Below are 9,250 nucleotides of genomic sequence, written 5' to 3'. Positions count from 1 at the left end.
AACACCTGTTGTTGCTCGTATTCTTGATAATCGCCAATCTCAAAAAGTCAAAGGACGAATGATATCGCTAATAAGTGGAGGATGACACATAATGGGGGGAGGGAAGGGTTAGTGTTAGGGTTAGAGTTAGGGTTAGGGAGGGGGGCAAGTATGGAGGAAGGAAGCTCTGTATAGAGGGTAAAGAGGGGTGGGAGGGGTGGGGGGAAGGGAAAAAATAACAGAATGAATCAAACAACATTACTCTATGTAAATTTATGATTACACAAATGGTATGCCTTTACACCATGTACAAACAGAGAAACAACATGTATCCCATTTGTTTACAATAAAAAAAAATAAAGAAATAAAAAAAAAAAGAAGTTAAAAAAAAAAAATGAACTTGGAGGGCTGGGGACAGCTCAGTTGGTAGATGCTTGCCTTGTATGCACAAGGCCTGGGATTCCATCCCCAGCACTGCAAACAAAACAAAACAAAACAAAACAAAAAAACCGAGAGCTGCCTCTCCAGCACTGCTTACTCTGGTTCTATGTAGTTCTCGTGAAGCCTTGCAGTACTTATTTAATTTTTACCCAAAAGTCGGGAAAAGTAGACTCGCTTGTTAAGAGGAATACCTCCCATTAGTGACAGAAGTGTGAATCAAGAGCAAGAAAATGAGAAATGATGTTGGAAAATGCTGGAACCTCTGCTCTTGCATAGACTGACTCCCATTGAGCTAAGTACCTACACAGTAAAACTGGCTGTTTGGAATTTTCTTGGTACTACACCTCGATAAATGTATGTTTCCTTCCCTTTTTCCACCATGAACATGTGAAGATTAAATTAGATAACACACACAGGAGTGCCTGGCTCTAGGAAGATAGAAAGTTGCGATAGTTCTACTTCCTCTCCCTCACTCACTGTTTTATTTCTTTTTAAAAGAAAGAACATGAATTCTTTTCTGTCTTAAATTTTCAGCAAGAGGAAGCCCAATTTCTTCTGTTCTGCAGGTGTTTAGGGTTGTCCTTGCTTTTTACACAACTGTTGGCCTATATTCTCCCTCAGTTGCTTGCACTGGTTTTTGGCTTTCCATTCACAACATCTTAAGACTAAGTAATTTGTTAATTCCATTTTAGAGGGAGAGAAAAAAAATCTCAAAGGGTAAAGCGGCTCACTCCAGATCATAAAATAAATGACTAATCTGGAACTTGAATCTGGATATTAAAATTTCAGTTATTTTGAATTCTAAAGAGCTAACTGCATTAAGACATTCTTTTGCATGTATTATCCGCCGAGAAGTCATCTGCACCTGAACACACAAACAGACAAGCAGAGACTTGAAATGCGCTTGTGAGATTACAGTGGCACTTGGGTGCTTCTCCATTGCCATAATAGTTTGTCATGGAAAATAGCACCCCTTCAACCTGGAACCTAGAGAGCATGTGCAAGGAGCATACCTGAGTCACAAAACCTTAGCGAGAAGTCAAGCCCAGTTTAAGTATCCCCAGCCTGCAGCAGGTCTGCCCAGCTGAGTACAGCCAGGATCCACACCTAGGTATACAAAGAGTAGTTACTTTAAGTCACCAGGTTTTGGGTCGTTTATAACCAAACTAGTTCACACACATACACACAACACCTGTCACTGTCCTGGCGAGTCCAACAGTGAATAAACTGAATAATTAGGGAGAAGCACTGCAAGCTATGGGGTCAGGAAAGCTAGATTCAAGATTCAAGAGCTTCAACATGATCTAGAAGGCAATAGGCTTAGGAGCCTCTATATCTCAGGCTTATTTGAACTTTAAGCTTGAGAAACACTAAAACAATCTGGTTTACAAATAACTGAATGCAAGACACAACTCAGAGGGGACCTATAGCTCCCAAGAGAACCTGACTGATGTTTCAAGGAAGCCAAACAAATTTGTTTTACAGCACTGTTTCCTCTGATTATACCTAATTTTCAGATGTAATAAAGATTCCTTGGATTTTCCAAGTTCTTGTTCCTGGAATGCAGCCAGTTTGAGTCTCTCAAACTTGAATGCACAACTCCAGTGAAGAAGTGATGCTCTTAACCCAGAATTCTCTGCCAAAGTCCTAAAATTCAATCTGGTTAGGTAGCCCTGAGTCACCTGCCCATGACTCCAAACTTTGTGGCCAAAGAATGAGATCAATAATTGGTTTAATCCTAAAGTTAAGTATAGAAACCTCCCCTGTGATTAATTCTGTTTAACTCAAATGGACAGACAAATGGAGATGTTCCCTACAGTGTACCTGCTATTCTTACCCCTTAAACACTGTAATGTAAGGGAAAAAAATCTGTCAAAATTTATGACTCTTCTACCAAGGAGGAGTTCAACAGGAAAAAGGAATCAATTTAGATTACAAGTGGTTTGCACAGGGTCAAGTATTTTCTATTTCTAGTTTAAAACAAGATCCAGAGTACTTTTCAAACTCTTTGATGTAACTGAGGACCACAAGGTAGACTTTTCATGAGAGTCCATACCATTGCCGTAACCATTATTCCCATTTGAAAAGATAAAATATCCATGCCGCTCAGACCGCCGAGCTACCTCTGAATTGTGTTCTTGGGTGATTTCCATGTGGATAACTATCAGTCATCTTAACACGAGGCTCACAGAAACTTCCTGTGGCTACTGCGGGAGACACAAGAACATTAGAACCAAGAGTGAAACAGAAAATAAACTGCTTTGAGAATAATTATTTCTAAAAAAATAGAAATGAAGGTCAGATTCATTTATTATTCCACAATATTATAGCTAAGAAATATTTTAAAACACCAGTTTCTTTAATGAACCAAAACCAAGAATGAACCCCTATTATCTCACGAGTCTGAATATCCCCATGTGATGTTGTATTTCCAAGGAGACACAGAATATTACCACAGAATAAAGTTGTAAACTATGTGAAGTGAATTTTACTTCTAAAAGCTGCATTTTTGATCTAAGTTGTGAGTACAGAGATGGATAAGCCTTTAGATTATAGGAAGAGGGGACTATCATAGGCCTTCTAAGTTATATTAATTACTTAAAAGGATTAAGTTCTCCAAATTCCCTATATCTTTATTTAAAAATCATCTACTTGGTTATAGGTTTGATTTGACATTGATGGTTATTCCTATTTCCTCTCTCTTATTTGGTATATTTTGTCTTTATTCTTTCCTTTGAACAGGCTCATGAGACATTAATATAATTAAATGATAAAACAATATAATTTTAAATAATCATTTTCTATGTTTGTATATTTAAACTAAATAAAATTCTCTATCAGACTTCCACATATTTATTTTTCTTTCTACTAACAAAAAAGTCCAAAGCACATTAAAACCACTCTATGGGACTCTATGAGAGTCCATGAGTATTTACACGGTTATAACCATTTTTATTATTGTGCATAATATTTATTGTATAAAAAATTTCTAAAACCCCATTTTTTACTGTCTACTTGATTTAGGTCTAGCTGAATTCTTAGACTGGATATAAAGAGAATTTCTAAATTTTTTTTTTTAAATTTAATTTTGATCAGTTCGTAAGTGATTTTCAATAATTAAGAACCTAAGAAATGGCATTTCCGGTAGCGATGGCAGGAATCCGGCTGTTGGCGGGTGTCTAGGCCTTGGTGGAGGCGAATCCCGCGGGAATCAAAGCCATCAGAACCGCCACCATGACTGTGGGCAAGAGCAGCAAGATGCTGCAGCACATTGACTACAGGATGAGGTGCATCCTGCAAGATGGCCGGATCTTCATTGGTACCTTCAAGGCTTTCGACAAGCATATGAATTTGATCCTCTGTGATTGTGATGAGTTCAGGAAGATCAAACCGAAGAACTCCAAACAAGCAGAAAGGGAAGAGAAATGAGTCCTTGGCCTGGTGCTGCTTTGAGGGGAGAACCTGGTCTCAATGACAGTAGAAGGACCTCCTCCCAGATACTGACATCGCTCGAGTACCACTCGCCGGAGCTGCCAGAGGCCCAGGAATTGCAGGGCTGCTGGCAGAGGAATCCCAGCTGGTGTTCCTATGCCCCAGGCTCCTGCAGGTCTTGCTGGACCAGTCCGCGGGGTTGGTGGGCCATCCCAACAGGTGATGACCCACAAGGAAGAGGTGCTGTTGCAGCTGCTGTAGCTGCTGCCACTGCCAGTATTGCAGGGGCTCCAACCCAGTACCCACCAGGCCGTGGGGGTCCTCCACCACCTATGGGCCGAGGGGCAGCCCTCCAGGCATGATGGGCCCGCCTCCTGGTATGAGGCCTCCCATGGGTCCCCCAGTGGGGAGTCTCCCTGGACGAGGGACCCCGATGGGCATGCCACCTCCAGGAATGCGGCCCCCTCCCCCGGGAATGCACCCACCAGGGCCCTAGACTCATCTTGGCCCTCCTCAGCTCTCTGCCCGTTTCCCGTAAGGCTGTACATAGTTCTTTTATTTCCTTGTGGCCTATGAGACTGGTTTATAATAAACTCTCAAGAGAATATTGTAAATGCACCTGACGTATCCATTTGTAAGCATCCTTTGATATATTGGGTGCTTAATAGAGTCAAAAGGGTTGCCTTGGAAAAATTGGCCCTAATCTTAGTTACTTCCCTATAAAATACTACACCTTTGCATCTGATATATAGTCCCATAATAAGAGATTTGCAAAATTGGACTGAGACATTTTCTCTCATCAAACTCAAAACTTCAGCTCGTTGAAATAAACATTCATTTGCTCTTGGAAAAAAAAAACAAAAACAAAAACAAAAACAAAAACCAAAGAAGTGCTTTACAAACTTTTGTTTAAACAAAGCTATCTTCTTGTTGAAATTCAAAAGTCATCTATTTGTAATTTTTGGTACAAAATGGATCTTTATTGACTGTAGGATTATACTATAAATATAATCTAAATATATTTTAGTAGAAAATAATTTTATTATTTTCTTAAAAGTGGCTTTGTATTGAGATATGTAAAATAATGCACCCATTTAAGGAATACGGCAGTGTAATGGCTTTTAGTTTGCTTGCAAATTTATGCAACCAGGACCACATGTATTTTTGTCATTGAAAAAACAAACTCCATAACCTTGTTCCACATTTTTAACTTCTCATCCTCTTTTCTTCCCCAACCCTTTAACCCCAGACAGCCATTTGTCAACTTTCAGTCTCACATTTTCCTACTGTGGACTGACAAAAAGCATTCCTGTTGGTTGTAGGAACACTCTGATCAACATCTCTCCATTGGCCCCTGCTCCCTAATCACCCAAGCTGTGGCGATCACCATTCTACTCTGAATCTGTGAATTTTTTGTGTGTTTTTATTTTACATACTAATGAGACCAGGCAATAGAAAAATAATTTTAAAAATCATTTTCTATACTTGTACATTTCAATTAAATAAAATTCAGTATCAGATTTCAATCTATTTATCCTTCTACCAGCAAAAAGTCCAAAGTGAATTAAATCCATTCTAGGAGACTCTATGAGAATCTATGTGTATGCATATTGTTAGTGACCATTTTTCTTATTGTAGGTTTTTGATTAATTTGTATTTTACATAGTACTGATTAACAGGCAAGTCTATTGTGTGTTTGCTGTATTCAATTTTTGCTGTGAAGATAATTCCTTAATACCTTTCCAACTCTTCGTTCTCTCTTTTACTTTTATCACAATAATTTGTGATCCTGATTTTCCTCCTGGCTTCAAGTTCAATCATTCTGTTGTTGATAATCCCAACGTTTTAGACATGACTTCCAGAAGATCTCTGATACCAATGCATGACAGGCTTCTTAAACTAATTCTGATGGACAGTGCATCCCCACCCCAAGCCTGGTCCTTGTCTTACCCGTGAAATTGCTTTGCTATGCATTTTATTAGGCTTCAAGTCTTAATACTCTTTCTCCTGCTGAGAAATGAAGAGGATATAGGTCCCTGGATAAACTTATCTGCTGGAAGGGAGCATAGAAATGTAATCTCCTAACGGGCTTCATATCATTTGGCTGTGCTCTGCACAAATGCATCTGAAGACATTTATCTGACTATAAAGCTGAGATCTTCATGAAAGCAGGTTAGCTCTTCCAGGTTCAAATAACTGAGTTTATATCCTCTAACCTAAGGGTGACTTTTGAGTATTAAGCCAGACCTGTGGGTTAAAAGAGAAATGACCTTTAAATAATTTAGATTTAGTACAAATGACAAGGGGTGAACAGTACAGAGTCAGAGAGCAATGACTGAACAACTCTTCCTGCTGTACAAGAGCCTACCTTGAACTTGCTGATTGAGAAGAAATAATACAGTGCCTTGAAAATCAACCATGCTGATGGATGTCTTCTGCCAGACCTGAGCTCACAGTACTTACTCTCCTCTTCTGTTCGATGTCAGCATCTTAGCACCCAGCATGAACTCTGCTATGGCTAACTGTTGGAATCAGTTATTTCTAGTCGATAATGAATGCTTCCCTAACATGTTATTATTGAAAATAACAGGTTCCAAATGTGTGACTGTATGGTATACGATTCATTTTCTTCCTCTGCAAGAATTGAATTTTCTTGTCATTAGGGCTGAGTTGTGTGTCAACACTGCTAAGTTAGAATACTCAGACTTCAGACCAAATGCAAAAAGTTGCATTGAAAGGAAGTTCACAATAGCAAGTGCACTTGAACAGTGGCTGCAGGTCTATAGAGGGTACAGGATACTCTCTTTGGAGTGTCTTCTCATTCTCCAAGGAAGATAGTATGTGCATTGATATTCCCATTTTGACTATGAGTAGATTGAGACATGGGCATTGAAGTGACTTGCTCCAGTCATAAAACTAGTAATTGAGAGCACTAAGACTCAGCCCTTGATAGCTACTTCCAAATCTAATTTTTCTGTACTCCAGAATAACATCATCATGGATATTAGTTGTATGCGTAAATAAATGCTTGTGAAATGAAAACCAGGTAGAATGCATGTATTTTTTTCAGACATATTCTCTATGTAAAGCTCCAATTCTCATTTTTATACCTCTTCAAAGTTAACAGTGAATAAAAACAGATGCATATAGTACATCCACCATCATTTATTTGAATATTATAGTCAACTATCTGAAGTTCTGGAAGTTGCTCTCTGTTCTAGAAAGATTCACCAATGAACATTTGTGTGAAGAAATAATCTCTTACTCAAATAATTTTCCTTATTCTCTTGTAAAAAACAAAAAGACTCATGAAAATATACACAGGGACATTAGTTGCTTTACATTTGCTATTGCTTTAGGACACAATAAGAAATAAATAATGGTGTAGACAGAATTTTTCTTTTTTATTATTTTTTAAATTTTTACAGACTGCATTTTGATTCATTGTACACAAATGGGGTACATCTTTTCATTTCTATGTTTGTGCATGATGTAGATTCATACTATTCGTGTAATCATACATGTACATAGGGTAATGATGTCTGCCTCCGTCCACCATTTTTTATACCTCCCCACTCCTCCCTCTCATTTCCCTCTATGTAATCTGAAGTTCCTCCATTCTTCTCTCACCCCCTCCCCTTACCCCCAATATATACCAAAGATTTTTCTTTCCTTCAGATTTTCTCTTTCTTTTCATTTATACTTCCATTAATACGGTTCTTGTGTCTGTAGTTCTTAATTTTATTTTTGCTTGGTGCACATGATTTGCACATATGATTGGGGTTCAGTGTGATATTTCAACACATGTATGAGCTTTCCTTTACTCCCCTCCCTCTTCCCAATGTCTGTAATTACCCTTCTTCATTCAGTGGAGAATGTTTAGCGTTCACAGAGGAGGTTTGTTTCACTTAGCATGATGTCCTGTAGCACTTATTTTGCTGAAAATGACAGGATTTAATTTGCTTTATGGCTGAATAATATTTCATTTTGTATATGTACTACATTTTCTTTTTTCCTTTATTAATTGATGGGCACTGAGACCAGGTCTATATCTTAGCTACTGTGAATAGTATTAAAATCCAGAGGGGCATGCAGTGTCTCTTTGGTGTGATGACTGGATTGTATGGTTAATCTGTTTTTAATTTGTTAAGGACTATTTTTACTGTGCTCCATAATGGTTCACTATTTTTCATTCCCACCAACAGTGTAGGAGAGTTCCTTTTAATTCACATGCTCACCAGTGTTTGTTAGCTTTTTAAGATAGCCATTATAATTGGAGTTAGATAATATTTCATTGTAGTTTTGATTTCCATTTCCCTGATGGATTATGATATTAAGCATTTTAAGCAAGTTTTAGACTTGTTCAAAGTCACATTTCAGGGAATACATTTAAGAATCAAATCAGTTTGAAAACCCTCTTTTTTCATGCTACATTTTCTTTTTATTCCTCCATCATATATTAAGTAATTACTGGAATTAAGTATGTTAAATTAAATTCTTGCAGCAAAACAAAGCATTGATTTAGGAGCATAGATGCATAAAAATATGTACACTTTCTCTTCTTTATCCTCCCTTTTTACCTCTCTTCCCTGTACATTCCTTCCACACTTATTTATCAGTACTTACTATTAACTTCGGTTCTATGAACAGGATTCATTGATTTTGACTTTTAGCTGCCCATTTGAGATGATTTCACCAAATGGGCTAATCAGTTCTTCCCCCTGGTTCTGTTTAATAGACTACTGAAAAAGATGTTTTTGCTGCAACATTGTCACACCTTCAATCTGCTAGCAGTAAGTGACAGCAATAACCACTATTCTTATATACATCAGACTTGACTCCTATCAGATTGTCTGTGTTAGGCATTATACTGGGTTTCAATGAGCCCGGTAATCAAAATAACAACACACAATGAATAAGGTATGGTGACGAAAAATGATAGAATAGCTGCAGTGAATCTGCAGTCCCATTTCCCTAACTGGTTGCACTCAATTTAGCAAGGAAATGATAGGTTCATGTTTGCAGAATAGATGCTCCTGTAAATGAGGAGATGTTTGTAAGTAGAGTACTCTTAGCTCCAAAGTAAGGAAGTTTGTTTTCTAGACAAAACTTTGCTCTTTAAAAAAAAAAAAAAATCAGAAGTGTAGAACTCAACCTAATAGCATTTTTATGTCAATCTAGATCATCAAACTCTTAATACTTTATGGAATAAAGCAACTTAATTTATTAGTTATTATGACATTTAAGCTTCACCAAAAGGTAGCAATCAGGTCACCCAGCCACGATACCTGCTAGGATTTCTTCACCCCGAAGAAGTAAGTATCTTTTAAGTTTAGAGATTCCACTGGATCACTCCATGGTAGATTAGATTATTCCCCATTAATTCTCCTTCCTAATA

At 37.8% G+C, this 9,250-nt stretch overlaps 1 pseudogene across 1 annotated transcript; it reads left to right on the top strand.

Moving 5' to 3' along the window:
* The first annotated feature begins 3,562 nt into the window (after positions 1-3,562).
* Positions 3,563-4,713, top strand: LOC306669478 (small nuclear ribonucleoprotein-associated protein B-like; annotated as a pseudogene). The gene has a single exon. The product of its transcript is annotated as a small nuclear ribonucleoprotein-associated protein B-like (transcript).
* Positions 4,714-9,250: the final 4,537 nt, after the last annotated feature.

The sequence above is a fragment of the Sciurus vulgaris genome, assembly GCF_902686455.1.
Source record: "Sciurus vulgaris genome assembly, chromosome: 9".
Taxonomy (NCBI): domain Eukaryota; kingdom Metazoa; phylum Chordata; class Mammalia; order Rodentia; family Sciuridae; genus Sciurus; species Sciurus vulgaris.
Note: the sequence above shows the minus strand (reverse complement) of the source record. Positions and strands in the feature narration are given on the sequence as shown.